This window comes from Lycorma delicatula, chromosome 10 (assembly GCF_047948215.1).
Source record: "Lycorma delicatula isolate Av1 chromosome 10, ASM4794821v1, whole genome shotgun sequence".
In the NCBI taxonomy this organism is placed as follows: Eukaryota; Metazoa; Arthropoda; class Insecta; order Hemiptera; family Fulgoridae; genus Lycorma; species Lycorma delicatula.
Window position 1 is genome coordinate 44,114,605 of NC_134464.1, and position 18,796 is coordinate 44,133,400.

The window sequence follows — 18,796 nt, forward strand, 5'->3', positions numbered from 1 at the left end:
TTCTCTATGATATGGTTAGCAAAAGTTAACTATGTAGATATTAAAGGCTATTATATGTGTGGTATAGTAATTTGTTTCTCTGTGTAATGGTTAACTTGAAACAAAACAAATCGTTTGTTTACACATGCTTTTACTTTATATATAAGCATGATGTACTTTTATTTGTGTAGACAATGACAACTTGAGCCATATTTAGTGAAGTATTTCTGTATGTAAAACTAATATCTAAAAAACTGACAATATTAAATTTATACAGAAACGTAGTAATACAAGCTTAGTGAATCAGTTATAGTACAAATAAACTCTGCCAAATAGAAATCAGTTTTCTGGAAATCAGAACATCTACTCAACAACCTAAGATTTTAAGAATTTTCATTTTTATAAATAACATTATTTTCACAATGACTGAATACAGCTGTATTAGAAATGAACAAGAAAATAATTCATAACTTTATTGGGGGTTATTATGCCATTAAATAGTGGATAAATAGTCCATTTGACGTTATTTGACCTGCTTAACAGTTTTATGTTTAAATTAAAACTATAATCTTTAGGGCCCATAACTTAAATATTTTATCTCTGGAACTGGGTTTAATTTAAATTAGTCTATGAACAACTATTGAATAAAGAGAAAAATAAAATCTGTATTGAATAAAAAATTTACTTCAGTAACTAGTTTTTGTTTTACATTTTTCAGTCGCAAGTTCAAGTAAAGAACCTTCCCAGGTTGGATTGATAATTTGTATGGCACTTCTGGAGTTGGTGTTGGATATTCAACTGGATTTATAAGAGTAATGGAATGTGATCCTAATGTTACAGCTGATATAATACCTGTTGATATGGTAGCTAACATAATAATTGCTTCTGCATGGAATTTAAATTGCAGGCGAGTTTTAAATTTTAATAAAAATTATAATACATGAAATATTTTTAATGATAAATTGAACAAATTTTAATTTTTAAGAACCTTTTTATTTATATCAAACTTTTTCTAAATACATATTTTTGTAGCTATTCCAGTGATAGTGAATTATTGTCCAGCAGTACAGTAAATTTAAACTAATTACTGGCATCTTTTTGAGTCAGAAAGACAACTATACAATGGAATGTATTAAAAAAATTTATTAGATTTAAATTGTATCTGTTCATTTGGTATAATAGTTACACGTTTGTAAGTATAATACTAGTTCAATTTTATTTAGAAACAACCATTTTTTTTTTTAATATAAAAACCACTCTTAATGTAGCTGTTATCCTGGAAATATGTAGGATGTGTTCTAAAAATTTACTAGATTTTTTTTAATATTATTTGCTTAAAGTCTTCCACAATACACATACTCAAAGATCACAAACACTACACAAATTACAACGTACGAGGTCTGTAAATAAAGTAATGAGACTGGTTCAGAAAATTTTTTTATGGATTTGGATTTACAATCCAATTATACGTGAACTCTATCACCTTCAAAATAGTTTACTTGGGAAGCCACGCAATGCTTCAATCAGTTTTCCCACTCTTCATAGCGTTGTTGGAACTCAGAAACCGGAATATCCTTCAGATGGTCGGTTACTTTTTTTTATGTTTACTACTAATCCAAAATGGTTATCTTTGAGATTTTTTTTAAAGTCAGGAGCAGGAAAAAGTTGCAGAAACTCAAGTCAGATGAATAAGGTGGTTGAGGAACTACAGAAATTTTTTTTGCCAAAAAGTCATTAATTGAGAGGGCAGTGTGACAAGGTGCATTGTCTTGATGCAGCATCCAGTTGTTTTTGATGGCTGGTCTCATGCAAGCAACTCTTTTCTGCAGTCTTTCAAGAATTTCTTGGTAAACATATTGATTTACAGTCTGTCCTGTAGACAAAAAATTCCTTATGGACAATGCCATTACTATCGAAGAAACAAATTATCACGGTTTTGATTTTTGAACTGCTCATTTTTACTTTTTTGGGACATGGTGAGTTTGAAGTGTGCCACTCCTTGCTATGGAATTTTGTTTCTGGGTCATACTCAAATATCCAAGATTCATCACCAGTAATACATTTTTTTAGAAAATCAGGATCAGTTTCAATTCACCCTAGAAAATCGTGGTACACTTCCACCCTGTTGTTTTTCTGTTCAACAGTGAGGTTTTTTGGGGCCAATTTTGCCCAAACTTTTTTCATGTCCAATTTGTTTGTCAAAATCTGACAGACTTGTTCTGCAATCATTCTGACAGTTAATCGCCGGTCGTACCATATCAAGTATCTGATTTGCTCAACACTGACAAGGTGCATTGTCTTGATGCAGCATCCAGTTGTTTTTGATGGCTGGTCTCATGCAAGCAACTCTTTTCTGCAGTCTTTCAAGAATTTCTTGGTAAACATATTGATTTACAGTCTGTCCTGTAGACAAAAAATTCCTTATGGACAATGCCATTACTATCGAAGAAACAAATTATCACGGTTTTGATTTTTGAACTGCTCATTTTTACTTTTTTGGGACATGGTGAGTTTGAAGTGTGCCACTCCTTGCTATGGAATATTGTTTCTGGGTCATACTCAAATATCCAAGATTCATCACCAGTAATACATTTTTTTAGAAAATCAGGATCAGTTTCAATTCACCCTAGAAAATCGTGGTACACTTCCACCCTGTTGTTTTTCTGTTCAACAGTGAGGTTTTTTGGGGCCAATTTTGCCCAAACTTTTTTCATGTCCAATTTGTTTGTCAAAATCTGACAGACTATGGTATGGTTCAAATTCAATTGTTCTGCAATCATTCTGACAGTTAATCGCCGGTCGTACCATATCAAGTATCTGATTTGCTCAACACTGTCGTCCCTTTTTGACATTACAATCTTCCAGAGCATGGATCATCCGCAACTGATTGCCAGCTATCTGAAAATGCTTTAAACCACCTAAAAACCTGGGCATAGGACAGTGCCATCTCCATATGCCCTTTTAAATTTTGAAAAAGTTTCAATAGCATTCTCACATAGTTTAACACAAAACTTGATTGCACAATGTTGCTCATAATTAGTATTAATCATTTTTGTAACGCACAACAAAAACTCGTTTCATGAAATGTATTTTTACGTATCACGTGTCAACAATAGACTAAAAATATTAATACCTAATATAAATCAGCTGTTCATATAACCATATGTTTTTAAAGTTCCTCATGCAGGAATAGCCATTGACAGGAGGTATGCAAATAGGGCACAGTAAACTTACTCATGAACACCTCATGAATCAGACTGATGCACCAGTCTGTGTTTGTTGCGACTGCCAACTAATGGTATATCACATCCTTGTGGACCACGTCTGTTATGTGGCATTGTGTCCCAAGTTTAAACTAGGAGTTAATTTCCAAAATATTAATGTCTTACAATTTCTTAAGGTCGTGCATGTGGATTCAAATATTTGATTTTAACTGTAATGTGTGACTTTTAACTCTATTTATGACTTTTAACATATGGCAATTCGTTATTTCATGTTAATCTTTATATTGTTTTTATTTTTGTTTCATGTTGCATTTAGAATATCGCACAGGTATTTTATATCTGTTCAATTTTTAAGGTAAATTTTGATTGTTAATTTGTAATCATTTACTATAGTAATTTTGGTTTGATAACGATATCTCGTTGTACACCCACGAAAAAAAATTTGCCAAAAGATCAGATTTGAATTGCGTCTATTCATTAAGTCTAACATTTTCTCTAACTTTATTTATTTTAACTATGGTTTCGAAGTCCAATTTTCAGTCTTTTTTCTGCACAATACTCTTGATTTACCTTGTTTTAATTGCGTTCAGTCTCTTCTTGGGTTCAACCATTTAAGTTAAACTTTTTGTTTTATCCAGAAATATTGGTGCTAATTATATATAATAGGAAACTTTTTACATTTATATTTGTTTTTTGGTTAATTTCAGATTTAATTATTAGTTATAATAAACAGGTAGTACATATTTTCAAATCTAATGTACACTTTTTCTGAAATTTTCTTTGCAATTTGTGTTAATGAAAATCCAGTGTTCATAATTTATGGGTAACGAAGGCACTTTTGTACAAATAAAGTTAAATGTACTTTAAATTTAACTACCACTCCTCTAAAGCAGTTTCAATACATAAAAATAGTTTAGTCACTGTTTTTTGCATTAAGCATTTACAGCTCCAAAAGTTCTGTTCCTTCAGTTTTGTAGTAGCTCACATTTCAAGTGAAAGTGCTTATCAGTTACAATTGTATACAATTTTTATATGTTGTATACACATAAAAATTGTCGTTGGGTCTTCTCATATAATCTACTTAAGACAACGTAATCTGAGAAAGATTGAGTGTATGATTGTTAAACATATTATATTGGGTTAGGAACTCTTTAGTAAAGAAAACAGGATAGGAAGCTAAAAAACTGTAATTTGTGATAAAATTACTATAATTAAAGACTGTTAATTTTTTATCCATTTGATGGCATAAGTATGTTTGCCTGTCAAACAGAAGGCCCCGTGTTTGATTCCGATTGCGGTTCCTAAAACTTAAAACGAGTCAACACTCAATGTAATTACTGATCCGACTTAAAAATTAATATATCTAAAATAAAGATGTGATAAATTTCATGTTGAAAAACTCTTTCTAACACATGAAATACACTTGGCTTACATCAGTAAATTTATATACAATAAATTTTACTTCCCTAGTTAATTAATGGCCAAATAACCTAAAATACCAAGCATATAATTTATTTCATTTTTATTTGATTATTTTTGCGATTCTGGTTCGCAACTATTTAGGTACATTATCAATAAACACAGTAAATAATTATTAACTTATTTTGTAAAAATAAATGAGTGTAAACTGGGTTCTAACATTTTTAATCTAATAAATAATTTGAATACAACAAAGAATAAAACAACTGGGAATTATTGTTTCAAAGTTGTTATAACCGTAATAATATTAATAAAAAATATAACTCTCACCTTAGTCAATAATAACAGACATTACATTCAAAAGATATAAACTGGATGACGTTAACGTCTTGATTAGGTTATGTTAAACAAGAGTGAACTGAACATTACCTCGAGGCACTATCGGAATGCGTATGATCAATCTACCTACCGACAATTTCCTGATAGTACTAGAGTTGCTGGTTTGATCTCTAAGTTATTTCTCTGTTTACACTCATTATGTTTGCCTGTCTTCTCTCCCCACTATCCACTACGGCGCGACCGCCAACAGATATCTAGACATCTTCTAACGAGCGCTTTTAAACATTAAAGTAATGAAAAAATTATTCCATCTAATTTTTTTTTTTTTTAACAACTCACCATCCAGCATAGGTTATCTAATATTAAATTAGTTTTACTATATTGTTATTATTTATCAGACTTGACGAACTTATAATTACATAAAATATTAAAATATCTTTTATAAATGCACCTATTACTAAAACAGCCAGCGTTATAATGACATTTTTACTTAATTATATCTAACAAACTGTTATGTATGTAATCAAACTCATTTCGTACATGCCAATACAGACCTGCAAGCGCATCAATAATTATGTTAAGTGTCACTATTATTTTTTAAATATCTAATCAGGAATTAAAAAAAAAACAGGGCCTCTTTTATGACATAGATGACAAAACTCATGAATGGTACGTAAGGAGGTAATGATTAATATTATTTCTAAAGTTCAAAGTTATCATATCTAATCGACTTCCATATTTTACAGTTCAGCAACATTCAATATTCAAATCAAATGGATGTGTGTGTACGCGTGTGAACACACGTACACAAATCTACTTATAAATAAACTTTAGTATAATAATACTAAATAATACCTCCTAATAATACCTCCTCTATGAATCATCAGACCTTGCCGTTGGTGAGGGGGCTTGAGTGCTCAGGGATACAGAGTAGCTGGACCGAAGGTGCAACCATATCGGAGAGGTATCTGTTGAGAGCCAGACTAAGGAATGATTCCTGAAAGAGGGCAGCAGCTCTTTCAGTAGTTGTTAGGGGCGTGAGTCAGGACGACTTAAACGGCCGTATCAACATCACTCAGTCCTCTGAGTACTGCGCAGCTGAAAGCAATGGAAAACTACAGCTGCTTTTTTTCCAAGAAAATGTGGCTCTGCATTTTCACATATACAATAATGGAGGCGCCTTCCTTGGTAAAATATTCCGGAGGTAAAATAGTCCCCCGTTCGGATCTCCGGGTGGGGACTACTAAGGAAGGGGTCACCAGAAAATTAAAAAATAACATTCTACGAGTCGGAGCGTGGAATGTTAGAAGCTTAAAAAAGGTTGGTAGGCTAGAGAATTTAAAAAGGGAAATGGATAGGGTAAACGTGGATATAGTAGGAATTAGTGAGGTTCGGTGGGAAGAGGAAGGCGACTTTTGGTCGGGTGACTTTAGAGTAATTAACTCAGCGTCAAATAATGGGCAGGCAGGAGTAGGTTTCGTGATGAACAAGAAAATAGGGAGGAGAGTGGAGTATTTCAAGACGCATAGCGATAGAGTCATTGTAATAAGGATAAATTCAAAACCTAAACCGACAACGATTGTTAACGTCTATATGCCTACAAGCGCCCATGATGATGATGAGGTAGAATGTGTATACGAAGAGATTGATGAAGCAATTAAACACGTAAAAGGAGATGAAAATTTAATAATAGTTGGAGATTGGAATGCAAGCATTGGAAAAGGCAAGGAAGGAAATATAGTGGGTGAATACGGGCTGGGCAAAAGGAATGAAAGAGGGGACCGACTTATAGAGTTTTGCACGAAGTATAATTTAGTAATTGCCAACACCCAATTTAAAAATCATAATAGAAGAATATACACTTGGAAAAAGCCAGGCGATACTGGAAGGTATCAGATAGATTATATCATGGTTAAGCAAAGATTTAGAAATCAACTCGTTGACTGCAAAACTTACCCTGGAGCAGACATTGATAGCGACCATAATTTGGTGATAATGAAATGTAGATTGGGGTTTAAAAACCTGAAGAAAAGGTGTCAGATGAATCGGTGGAATTTAGAGAAGCTTGAGGAAGAGGAGGTAAAGAAGATTTTTGAGGAGGACATCGCTAGAGGTCTGAGTAAAAAAGATAAGATAGAAAATGTAGAAGAAGAATGGGAGAATGTTAAAAAGGAAATTCTTAAATCAGCAGAAGCGAACTTAGGCGGAATAAAGAGAACTGGTAGAAAACCTTGGGTTTCAGACGATATATTGCAGCTGATGGATGAACGTAGAAAATATAAGAATGCTAGTGATGAAGAAAGTAAAAGGAACTATCGGCAATTAAGAAATGCTATAAACAGGAAGTGCAAACTGGCGAAAGAAGAGTGGATTAAAGAAAAGTGTTCAGAAGTGGAAAGAGAAATGAACATTGGTAAAATAGACGGAGCATACAGGAAAGTTAAGGAAAATTTTGGGGTACATAAATTAAAATCCAATAATGTGTTAAACAAAGATGGTACACCTATATATAATACGAAAGGTAAAGTCGATAGATGGGTGGAATATATTGAAGAGTTATACGGAGGAAATGAATTAGAAAATGGTTTTATAGAGGAAGAAGAGGAAGTTGAGGAGGATGAAATGGGAGAAACAATACTGAGATCTGAATTTAAGAGAGCATTAAAAGATTTAAATGGCAGGAAGGCTCCTGGAATAGACGGAATACCTGTAGAATTACTGCGCAGTGCAGGGGAGGAGGCGATTGATAGATTATACAAACTGGTGTGTAATATTTATGAAAAAGGGGAATTTCCGTCAGATTTCAAAAAAAGTGTTATAGTAATGATACCAAAGAAATCAGGGGCAGATAAATGTGAAGAATACAGAACAATTAGTTTAACTAGTCATGCATCAAAAATCTTAACTAGAATTCTATACAGAAGAATTGAGAGGAGAGTGGAGGAAGTGTTAGGAGAAGACCAATTTGGTTTCAGGAAAAGTATAGGGACACGGGAAGCAATTTTAGGCCTCAGATTAATAGTAGAAGGAAGATTAAAGAAAAACAAACCGACATACTTGGCGTTTATAGACCTAGAAAAGGCATTCGATAACGTAGACTGGAATAAAATGTTCAGCATTTTAAAAAAATTAGGGTTCAAATACAGAGATAGAAGAACAATTGCTAACATGTACAGGAACCAAACAGCAACAGTAGCAATTGAAGAACATAAGAAAGAAGCCATAATAAGAAAGGGAGTCCGACAAGGATGTTCTCTATCTCCGTTACTTTTTAATCTTTACATGGAACTAGCAGTTAATGATGTTAATGAACAATTTAGATTCGGAGTAACAGTACAAGGTGAAAAGATAAAGATGCTACGATTTGCTGATGATATAGTAATTCTAGCCGAGAATAAAAAGGATTTAGAAGAAACAATGAACGGCATAGATGAAGTCCTACGCAAGAACTATCGCATGAAAATAAACAAGAACAAAACAAAAGTAATGAAATGTAGTAGAAATAACAAAGATGGACCACTGAATGTGAAAATAGGAGGAGAAAAGATTATGGAGGTAGAAGAATTTTGTTATTTGGGAAGTAGAATTACTAAAGATGGACGAAGCAGGAGCGATATAAAATGCCGAATAGCACAAGCTAAACGAGCCTTCAGTAAGAAATATAAGTTGTTTACATCAAAAATTAATTTAAATGTCAGGAAAAGATTTTTGAAAGTGTATGTTTGGAGTGTCGCTTTATATGGAAGTGAAACTTGGACAATCGGAGTATCTGAGAAGAAAAGGTTAGAAGCTTTTGAAATGTGGTGCTATAGGAGAATGTTAAAAATCAGATGGGTGGATAAAGTGACAAATGAGGAGGTATTGCGGCAAATAGATGAAGAAAGAAGCATTTGGAAAAATATAGTTAAAAGAAGAGACAGACTTATAGGCCACATACTAAGGCATCCTGGAATAGTCGCTTTAATTTTGGAAGGACAGGTAGAAGGGAAAAATTGTGTAGGCAGGCCACGTTTGGAATATGTAAAACAAATTGTTAGGGATGTAGGATGTAGAGGGTATACTGAAATGAAACGACTAGCACTAGATAGGGAATCTTGGAGAGCTGCATCAAACCAGTCGAGTGACTGAAGACAAAAAAAAAAAAAAAATAATAATACTTGGCTATCAATGAATGAAACACTTGAATCCAAATATTCTATTGAAAGTTCATTAAATGACATGAAATTAGATTTTGTTAGGTCTCATTTTCATTTTTATAATCTATTTTGTCACCTCCGTAATATAAAAAACAAATGATGTACTGAAGGTTTTGGGTTCTATTTTCGGCTTGGACACTAGCTAATATGTTTAATGCTTGTTTGAGTATTGGCAATTAAAAAAAGGTTACTCAAACTGAAGGTTCCGTCCGGATTTTTTCTCAGCATGGAGAAAGTTCACAGCATAATATGCTTATCCGAGTATCGTCTTTAAAAAACACTATTCATGATCTTAAAGCCCCGGCATTGACTCTTGGTCACTACAAATAATTACCTGCGTAATGCTTCTGTCTCAGATTGCTTATATTCATGTGAATATTAGATACGGAATTGATTTGTTCTTCACACAGTTAAATTTTATTTACTTAAGTATCATCTGTAAATAAGTTTTGATTAATATGTTGGAAAGAACCGATTGATACGCTGAAGGTCTCGGGTTTGATTCTCAACTTAGACATGTTTTTATTTTCAAACGGTTTATTTTTGTAAACACAAAATCAACACTGTGATTATTAATCTATCGTAACGTACGTATTTTAAAATTTGACATTGTAATAGTTAAAATGAAATACTTGAACAGACACAGATTTAATAACTACTATGTCAGATAGTTTATTTATTGTGTGTAAATAACAAACGGAATAAAGTCGGTTTTCAAAGAGAGGGTTAATAAAATCTCTCTCTCTCTCTGTGTAGCTTGAAGTACATTATATCGAACTATGTTCCCCTTCTGTGATCCTAAGCTTTCTATGAAAGAATTACTGTTAAACATTTTTTATTTTAATTTCGTCCTATTTTAACGAAAATAATAAATATTTCAATCAAAACAAGTACCGTATACTTTGTGAAAGTAATATCTGCGCAAGCATATGTGGTTCTTCATACTTAGTTAATTTTTTATTGCATTTATGTGCATATGTTAATATTTTTATCTCACGTATTTTCCAAAAAATATTTTTTCTTTAACTCTCATTACCCGATAGAATCGTGGCACGTTCTAATTTAACCATATTGTTGCACATTCCTCAGCTTTCTATATAAATATCAAATATATTGAAGTAAAATAAAAGTATATATATTGGTTTGTTTGGCATTTCTCCCGCTACCACTCCATTCGAATGTCTGTGCCACACACGGCAACTGAACCTCGAACAGCTTAGCGACCAGTCCACCATTTTACGGCGCTTGGAGTCATAATAATTGGCTGGTGGTCAGCCATATTCAGGGTTAGCTTCCCACGGCAATGCGGTAAGAGTCTTTTCCTTAAGTAAACTACGGATGCCGGTTGACAAAGGAACTGCATCCAGGAACTCCCACACGTTCAGACAATGCAGCCATATTGACTCGCCTTCTCATTCGCCCACCAGTTTCTCTTAAATCTTGCAGACAACAGATACTTCTTTCTTAGTTATTGAGGATGTATATTTAGGAGATGGAGTATAGGCTTTTATATTGCAGCTGAAGAACATGGAATAAATTGAAAAAAACATAAGGAATTTTAAGTTAAGCATCTATCCTTCTATGTTGGATTCTGCAAACAGGTTTTGAAGAGGATTTTAAGAAATATCTGTCTATGCTAAGCCCAGAAAATTGCAAAAGAAGTGTTTGTATCATGCTATTAGCTGTAAATTTTCCTAATGTAATTGCGGAAAGTGTTTATGAAGATTTAGGCAGGGAATGGCAATTAGTCAAGTCCACAAAGTATTGAAAGAGAATCAAGAATTGATGAAATTTTGGAACACTGCTTTTGAAATGAAAAATCCTGTAGGTGATACATCATCCCAAATTTTACAAAATTTTTTAAGGCAATGCCTCTGCTTACCACATTCTTCTGCTGCAGCAGGAGATGTCTTTTCTGCTGTTGCTATTAACAAGACCAAATTTTGAGACAAAATCCAATCCTCTACATTACGGGGGGGGGGGGGGCAATACAATATGGTCTCCTAACAAAGGAGAAATTGAAATATTCATCAGCCCAAAATTCACACATTTCAAAACTGATTATTGCCCTTGTAAAGTCGTAAGGATTAAGAAAATGCCAAAATGTGTGTGTTTTACACGAACGTATAATAGAATAAAATAATCTAGTCTAAATAAAATAATCATTATTATCTTTGCAATAATTTTCAATGTATATTTTTCTACTGAACTGAATTAATTTTATAATTATGAACTTTTTTGTTTAGTTTTTGTTGTACTATATTATTCCATGTAAATTATTGATGAATTCTACCGTAGGGATAATTATAAAGTAGGATTGTAAAAGATACAAAAGGAATTTTTTTTATAGCGTGACCGATAAACTAACGTCCCGGAAAGCACTTACGATAAAAAAACATAAATCAACTTTTATTTCTTATAGCCCTATTCTAAAAATAAATTCAAATAAAATAAGTCTAAATAAATTTAGTAAATTACTGACTTAGCTAGTTTTTAAATGTTGTAAATAACAAACATTATACACGATATACTTACTCTGACTATGTAAATCAGGTGAAACTACAGACCACATACTCAAAAAAACATTACTACAATGATAGTTAAAAAGACACGTACACTGCACAGCACTGTTTACACGGCAACTTGTACGTAGTCACGCGCAGTAGGTGAGTTGGGTCAACCCACCGGGGTTGGTCTCGTGGTGAACGCGTCTTCGCAAATCAGCTGATTTCGAAGTCGATAGTTATATCGTTCAAATTCTAGTAAAGGCAGCACCTTTATACGGATTTGAACACAGAAATGGTCGACCTGAGACTGTGCAGGACTACGTTTCAGTTACTCATAGTGGGTGTGACCAAAGGCAAATAGATGCTACCGACAGACAGTGGGGAAAACCGCCAATATAAATGGAAATGAATATATAGTATACAGCCTGTCTGTCTTATAACTATAAGACAGATTGGAATATAGTTGCTAACGACAGATCGGTAAACATTAGCTATTTAATGTTGCATATTATTACTCGTTTCAAAGTAATTTATATAACGATATTAATATTTTAAAAATGAAAATTAAGGAATTAGTAGTCAATTTGTATTTTTATTTGAAAATCCTTACCTACCGATTGATGTTTTTTCCATATGTTAGGAGTGATAAGGGAAGCTTAACTCCAGATTTTTAACATCCTCTCCCATAAATTTTTGAAAAACTCAAAAATGTTTTTGAAATGCATTTTTCTCTGAATCTATGCATTTTAGAGAAACGCTTTTCAAACAAAAAATGTAGAGGACATTCTCTACAATTAATGTCTTTGAAGTTATGCCGTATAATTTGAAATTGAAATACTAGGTGGCGCTGAAGTTGTAAAAAACGTGTTTTTTTGTTTTTTTCACCGGAAAAAATTGTTTTTCGTTTGTATTGCATTTGAAAAAGTTGTTAATCTAACAAACAGACAACTTTTATTTAAACAATTTTCTTGTACGACTTACCGTTTTGGAGCTGTAGCTTGTGAAAGTGTGAAAATGTTGTGAACTGGGCACGTGTTCGAAACCGGTCTAGTCGTTTACAACATTTTTTACAACTTCAGCGCCACCTAGTTTTTCAAAAATTTATGGGAGGGGGATGTTAAAAATCTGAAGTTAAGCTTCCCTCATCACCCTTAACGCATGGACAAAAAAAAAATCGGTAGGTAAGGATTTTCAAATACAGCCTATTTTGATGACAAATTGCCTGTACTAAATGTTATGAAAATTAATGATACAAAATTACATTAAGGTAAGCTGGAGGTGTGTACTGATTAGAATATAAATTAGATTATCGTCGTAAATGCTATCAGCAATATTAATAGGCCGTTGCATGAATAAATAATGCTATTATGTTTTCATGATTTAAAAGCCAGTTTTAATATACGAGTAGACAACTCAAATAATTAATATCTAAAAGTTTTAAACAGCCAACCCCGAATGAAAGTGCAACAATGATAGATATTACTAGGATCACTACACTGTGTATTTTATCGTAATCTTTCTTTCTCTTCTATAACTCGAACAAATTTTAAAACTTATTCACTCTATAGAAAACTTATTCACAACTAACCGCTCAAAGTTGTCTAAATTTTACAATTTGACCAAATACACTTATTCTTTCCTAACCTTCAACAAAAAAAAAAAAAATACCCACCGGGTTGGTCTAGTGGTGAACGCGTCTTCCCAAATCAGCTGATTTGGAAGTCCAGAGTTCCAGCGTTCAAGTCCTAGTAAAGCCAGCTATTTTTACACGGACTTGAATAATAGATCGTGGATACCGGTGTTCTTTGGTGGTTGGGTTTCAATTAACCACACATCTCAGGTATGGTCGAACTGAGAATGTACAAGACTACACTTCATTCACACTCATACATATCATCCTCATTCATCCTTTGAAGTATTATCTAAAACGGTAGTTACCAGAGGCTAAACAGGAAAAAGAAAGAAGAACCTTCAACAAAAATAGAATTACAAGTAGTAAGTAATTATAAGTAATTTTGAACTTAACTGGTTTATTTATAAATTACCCTTGCGATTTCAAATATTCTTAGTGTCCAAATTCATGCATATAAAACTGTGCTTAGGAGTTTGTGCAAAATTGTATTTCTCGTACAAACTAATTTACGTGTCTTACATATTCATACGTGAACTAGATTTATTATCATTTTTTACGAATTTGAATACTAGGCCGTGGATACCGGTGTACTTTGTTGGTTGGGTTTTAATTAACCACACCTCTCAGGAATAGTCGAACTGAGACTGTACAAGACTACACTTCACACACTCATACATATCCTCTGAAGTAATTGTTGACGATGATTCCCGGAGGCTAAATAAGAAAAAAGGTTCAATAGATGCAAAGTAATTTAATGCTTATCGAGTCAGGGAAGGTCATAACGGCAAAGAAAAAATTAAGACTGATAATTTACATAAATAATAAAATTTTCCTAACCGGTATTTTTAATTCTTTTGCAAGGTTACTTTTCAATTAACCGTCTATTAATTCTTCAAAATAAAAACGGGATTTCCTGTATGCAATTTAGCAATATAATTAGTGCGCATTATTGTTTTAAACACGTCGTACTATGCTTTTAACATTGGTTACTCTATGTAATCTTTCTAAATAAAAAACTAGTTTCCAAAATGTATAGTTTGGTAATGCAATTATTCACATTATTGTATTTAAAAGTATGATAACTGTGTTGCATTGTAAAGTCTTTATTTGTAAGAGACAGCTAAAGGCATCATGAACACCAGTTTATCAAAAACTTCATTACAATAGTTTTATATTGGAGAAACTATACTAATTACTGGGGGTACAGGATTTTTGGGAAAAATTCTAATAGAAAAGTTTGAGATCATGTCCAAATTATCGTAAGATAACTTGATAGTGTAATCATAAAAAGATAAAATTCAAAGACACGGCTTAAGGAGCTATTTTATAATTTTGTAAGTAATTTATTTTAATTATATGTTATAATTTATCTGAAAACATTATTTAAGTTTTAAATTAATTTTTTTTTTATTATAAATTTACCTAGATTTATTTATTGTTATTGAATCTGAGTGCATGTAAATTTTAAAATCTAGAGGATAACAATTCTTGTCTACAAGAAGTATCATATAATGTTGAAATTTTTCTGTTATAGAATCCTTTGTTTTAAGGTATGATCCGTACTACAATATTTAATTTCGGCAATACACGGTTTGAAGAAAAAATAATTCTGGTATTGTAATACCAGATCCATTTCCAAACCTTTTGGCGGAAAAAGACCTGAACCATTTATTTTATATATTTGTAAATTTATTTTTTGAAATTAGAACACCGTGGAAGTACTACGGTAATTTAAATTTATTTCAACCTGGTAACGGGGTGGCTCTGGTGTAGAATTCGATTTCAGTGTCCGTTTGACCCGGAATGGATTGTTTTCTTGCAATCAGACTTTATTCTTTTATCTGTATATTATTAATCAGATTATTACCACGGGGTGCCAAATAGGTAAAAATCTGGGAATATTCGGAGGTTAATATCGGTTTTCAATGTACACACAGGTATAATTTATTTTTATCCTTTTTGCTTTTCTTGGGAATATAACTAAGGGTAAAATATGATAGTAGTGTCAAAAATGACCTTATATTCAGGATAGACCAAACCGATTTTTTTTTTTCATATTTTGCTCAAATATTTCTATTTATATGGAAATTATTATATTACTTTTTCAAAATTCGTTACGGTGGATATCGTGAAAAAAATTTAGATTTCTTCAGAAACATTTTAACAAAAAGTTTATTTAAGCAAATTTGTAACCTAAAATGCATATGACAAGTAATACAAAAAGTAAAAATAAAATATCAGTTCCCACATCTTAAAATGAAAGAAATATTTTTTTTTGTTCTTTTTGTCTATTTTCCTTTAGTTTAAATATCTTTGAAAAATTTCACGGACGTTTATACTTCAAACAGAAGAAAGCTGTCAAGAAATTTATACAATTTTTTTTTTTAAATTATACATTCCGGATCTAAAATGCTGAAATTTTTGTTTTCCTATTCTATCTTTTATTGAAGGGGCTGCTAAACATAAAACTACTTAAGAAAATTTATTAACCTACATATAAATATTTTTAGAAACGTTTTTCTTAGAAAATTTATTTCCCACCTCTAAAATATATTTGTTTTTTTTTTTTTTAATATTTATTAACATTTTTTTTTTTGTATTTTTATTTATCACTTAGCAGCTTTGCCACCTGCATAATATTCCAGACCCAAAATGAGAAGCAATTTTTTTCATTACTTTTAAGTTACACTTTATTTTTATAATATTTTTAATCAATTCTGTTTTAAATTTATTTTAACATGGTGAGCCCAGCAGGTTCATCGAGTACTTAAATCGTCGCAATATCAGTTGTTTAACAGCAGATTTTTGAAGTTTAAGGTTCCGAGGTTCAAATCATAGTAACAGTTAGTTACTTTTTTATTTGAATACTAACCAGTGGATACCAGTGAACTTAGGTGGTTAGTTGGTTACTTTGGTTGAACCTATTAGGGTTCAATTAATCACACATCTCTGTACAAGACTATACCTCATTTCGTGTCATGCATATTGTCTTCATTTCATTTGGCCATGGTGAGGTTGCTATTGTTTTCTAGTTGATCAGATTGCAACATACATATTAGGAAATAAAATTATTTATTTTATGTTAAGGATGATTGGATCATTTCTTGATAAAAAAATATTTACTAAATTTTCCCCACAGAGTAAGGTAGACCCTAAAATAAAAAAAAGTTTTATTCAGAATTTGTAAATTTTGATATTTAAATCTTATTTTGGTAATTATAGATTGACTGGTATAACTGGCAAAGTCATGCTATGCTTTGCCAGCTTTTATATAATACTCAATGTATTCAGTGTAAATTTTCCCCAAAACACACACACACACACACACACACACACACACACATACATATGTATATATATATATAGTGGGGTCCTAACACCCAAAAATATATCAAATTATTCACAAATATTAGGTAAGCAAGTGGTTTTTACAAATTAAATTTGATTGTTTTTTTATTTGTTAATGACAAATAAATTGCAATAAATGGTAGTAGTATATGTAATGTAACGATAGAACTAATTTATTTTTTTAATAATACAGTGGATTCTGGATAATCAAACCTATTTGGGACTGAGACATTATGGCCCTATTAAGCAATATTTATGAAAAATGAGATATAAACAAATACAGTACAGTACCCTCTAATTATTAAACGTGATTTCACATCTTATTATTATTCAGAATTTTATTTCTAATGGAATATTAAAGTTACATTAACATTATTATATTGTTTTTGTAGTCTTACAATCATTAATTGAAAAACAAAATAGAAATACAAATCAAAATAACAACTACCTTTTATGATCAGTAAAATACAAAACTATGTACTTTAATGTCTTTTCTTGGTTAAACTTAAGTAAAAAATTCTTCTACTTTGCTCTGTCCTCTGTCTTTCATTACTTTGCGTTCTATAAGTCTGATACAGATTCGCTACCTCATTGCAACAAATATTGCTGAAGTCCATTAATGAATTTTTTTTGCATCTTGTGTAAATATGTGTTTAACTGCAGAATCATCTTCAATGTTTTCATCAACTTCAACTTCATCCGGTTTTTTAGTATTTTTTTTTATTATTTCGTCCTCACCCGTACACTGCCTGAAAGAATTATGCACTATAATATAAATGTAGTCGTTGATGAAACAATAAACCCCTGCTATCATTTAATTTAGTATGTATAGATTATACATACAAAATTAATCTCCAATTGGTGAAGGAGAAATTATCTCCTTCCCTATGGTGTTTAAACAACGGTTAAATAACTTATATAACTAATAAAATTGTGTTAATTTACAAGTAAAATAAAGAAATATATGAACTAGTGGGCCTTATTAGCAACATTTTGGGCAATTAAACTGGCATAATTTTACATAAATTACACCTATATGTTTCTGTTTTTAGGAAAACTGCTTAAATTAAAATAACCCCCAAACAACTAGTGGGCCTATCAACTGGAATTCACTGCAACTGTTTGGAGTTTGTCTGTTAGGAATAGTGTACCAAATTCTGCAATTTCTCTTGTACCAAATGACATTATATCTGAGCTAGCACCAGCCTTAGTGAATATGGTTGAAAAAATTATTAATGAAAAACCTTGAATTTGACCAATCAAGAAAGTAGCTCTACACCCCCATAAAAAGTTCAGGAAGTAATCGAGGAAAGGAGTTTCCAACTTAGGCATGAACCATCAGCTAGTAAAATGAAAAGAGAGAATAAAGGAAAAATTAAAAAGCCTTAATCTAATTTGAAACAAGTCGAGTTTTGAAGTATTTTAATGTGTTATAAGTGGCAAGGACCATTTACACTCTTGTCATTTTGTGTTTCTTTGGGATTTAAAAAATCTTTGACAAGTTATTTATTAGATGATCTTCTGACTATGTTGCTAGTGTTCTTATCAGGGGGGAAGAAAATTTTTTTTCTCTTTTTGACATGGAAAGGGGCTAATGACCACAGAAATTGATTCTTTAAAACCTCAAAAAAAATAGTCTAGGTAGATAGATAATCCTTACATTTTAAATATACCATCTACATTCCACGTCCAGGGCGGGAACAGCTGTTAAGAACTGTACATACAGTTGGCTAACGGAACTAACAGAAATTTACAAACAACAAAATTTTCATATATTTTATGTTAATACAAAAGCTTACTTGAATTTTAGTACCCATATGACATCTGCTGCAAAATAACTAAAGGAAAATAACTAGAATTGCATTTTATGACTCAATTTGGTGGTAAAATAGTACCTTACTAATAAATTACAAGCAAGTTACAGTTAAATTTGCTAAACTCTCTACTGACAGTAGTCAGTACGTATGATATAGTGAAGAGGGTTGTTAATACTGTTTTAAGCTTGCAACTATCTATAGAAAAAAAAAAGTATGTGACAAGCAACATGGAAAAGAATGTTTAACCATTGAAAGAGGCTTTGGACACATGAAACGTTTCCACATATTTATGCTGTTAAAATTAAACAAAGTTTCTACAATTGTAGTTTTAAAT

General features: G+C 31.8%; 1 protein-coding gene and 1 long non-coding RNA gene across 2 annotated transcripts in view; both read right to left on the minus strand.

Annotated features, from left to right (window-relative positions):
* The window catches only part of LOC142331540 (uncharacterized), an 88,946-nt gene extending 83,778 nt beyond the window's left edge, over nt 1-5,168 (minus strand). The window contains exon 1 of the long non-coding RNA XR_012758032.1: nt 4,953-5,168. This is a non-coding gene — a long non-coding RNA (uncharacterized LOC142331540). The remainder of the gene's footprint in view (nt 1-4,952) is intronic.
* An 11,674-nt stretch (nt 5,169-16,842) lies between these two features.
* The window catches only part of LOC142331535 (fatty acyl-CoA reductase wat-like), a 52,120-nt gene continuing 50,166 nt past the window's right edge, over nt 16,843-18,796 (minus strand). Inside the window, exon 9 of the transcript XR_012758030.1 lies at nt 16,843-17,394. The gene's annotated coding sequence lies outside the window, so the exon portion shown is untranslated. The remainder of the gene's footprint in view (nt 17,395-18,796) is intronic.